This window comes from Amphimedon queenslandica, unplaced genomic scaffold (genome assembly GCF_000090795.2).
Source record: "Amphimedon queenslandica unplaced genomic scaffold, v1.1 AMPQUscaffold_13004, whole genome shotgun sequence".
In the NCBI taxonomy this organism is placed as follows: Eukaryota; Metazoa; Porifera; class Demospongiae; order Haplosclerida; family Niphatidae; genus Amphimedon; species Amphimedon queenslandica.
In genome coordinates, this window is record NW_003546760.1 from 35,098 (window position 1) to 37,119 (window position 2,022).

Sequence of the window (2,022 nt, forward strand, 5' to 3'; positions counted from 1 at the left end):
ATAATGTCACACCTTCCAAGGGTGAGTATGTAGCAACAACAGTAGGTGATATTGTGTGATATGTTTTCAATGATTGTAAATTAGTTTGCTTCATTAGCAATGTTTTACCGGAAGCAATACCTCAACAAGTGCCACATAGGCAATGAAATGGCGCATTTCATTATCAGAGTGTCCCACCTCTCCTTCCTGCTTATAACGAATTCATGGGTGGAGTTGACATCACTGATCAGCTTCGGAAAACATATGGCTATGATAGAAAGTCCAAAAGATCAGGGATTCGTCTGTTTTACTGTTTCTTTGATTTGACAATCCATAATGCTTACATTATTAACAAAACTACATACAAAAGCAAGGGGCTCGTTTCGTTGAATTTGTTAGAATTTCGTTTTAAACTTTGTCATACACTTTTTGACAATTATCAAGGGAGACAAAGGAGATCTAGAGGTATTGAGAGACAACAATGGGTACCTTCCATTGAATTTCACATTCGAAAAGCTACCAAGGTAGGGTTAAAGAGAGGTTGGTGTCAATACGCTATTAGCATAAAGCCAGAAGGTCAACGTAGCTCTACTTCTTTTGCATGTTCTTGCTGCCATGTTCTCTGATGTAGGTCATATTTTTTTGAAGACTATCACAGTTACAAATGAAAGTTTTTGTAGTTATTTTTCATTAGCATTGTTGTGTTATTTTTGTTGAGTTTCATTTGTAGAAACTGTAGTGAGGACTTTCACCACTTTGGAGAGTATTTAGCAATAGTTTAGGAGCTAGCAGGTAAATGAAATTCATGTATCTTTGCATCTATTTGACTTAATAGGGCATTGGTAGTGGTTGGAGTCATTTGGAAAGGACAAATCTCCAATTAACTCTGCCTGACAATTTGTTGTAGAACTACAACAAGGTAATAGCAATTAATAAAAAAGCAATTACCACACCTCTTTTTAGGGCAAACACGTACTTTTTATAGGAAATCTCACCTTCCAGGCAGAAATTGGTATTGAATAATGTTAGTGGTCAAATTGAAACCATAGGAAAGAATAGAAAAGTAAAAGAATGCTTTGTCGGCACTTCGATGTAATTGCTATTCAACACTTATTGTTTTGCAAAAAGTTGACTATTCATGATGATATTGGTTGAGTCATTGATGACATAACATCTAACACTAATGGAGTGTGTAAAAGCAATAAAACTGGTTGTAGTAAATGCAGCAGCTAAAATCTATGTTGGTGCAAGCAGTTTAGGTGCTTTGGAGCACTTATAAGTAAATGGAATAGAATTAGCAGGTCTACTCAGAGCTCTTGAAAGGCACAAATATACTCTATGAAAAACGATCAAAATGGCTGATTGGGCATGGTCAAGAGGTGTGGCGTCCAAAAGTGCACCTGATTTAAGTGGTTTCATGACAACATAAATAATTCGAAACGTTTTCCAAAAGACTAATTTTTATGAATTTCATTGTATAAGAAAAAGGGTTATACACAGATATTAAGAACTGATAACAAAAAAATAAATAAAGCAACTATTATTATCCCATAGGATATTGGGACTGTGAAAGTGATGATGGTGAAGATGAATGTGATGCGCTCTTCTTAAGAACCCCGGAGCAGCTGCACTTCACATCACAGCAGAACCTTTCACAGCAGCTGGAGCAGCAGGAAGAGGTGTATTATGATGAAGATCCACTTATCACTCAAGCAACTAGCAACACGATAGTTGTGCAGCCAGAGGAGACTGAATTTGATAATGTGCATTACGCTATCAATGATAGCAAAGATGATGACCCATTTAGAATACAAAACTTAGATACTGTACTTTATTTTCAGTATTCAGATGCTATTGATGAATTTAAGAAAGCTTTGTCTGATCAGGCTTTTAATGTTTGTTGTAGCTGTGAGAGGCTTTTAAGAAAAAAGTCTGTCACTGAAGCTAAAAATTTAGATAGCGATGTTTGGAATATCCCATTACATTACATTAGAGAGAATGATCCTACAGCATTAAATAAAGTTATGTATATTGGTAATCATT

General features: G+C 35.6%; 1 long non-coding RNA gene across 1 annotated transcript; it reads left to right on the forward strand.

Annotated features, from left to right (window-relative positions):
• Positions 1–691: 691 nt before the first annotated feature.
• Positions 692–953, forward strand: LOC109585819 (uncharacterized). The gene is made up of 3 exons (XR_002186675.1): positions 692–771; positions 815–898; positions 943–953. It is a non-coding gene; the product is annotated as an uncharacterized LOC109585819 (long non-coding RNA).
• The last annotated feature ends 1,069 nt before the right edge of the window (positions 954–2,022 follow it).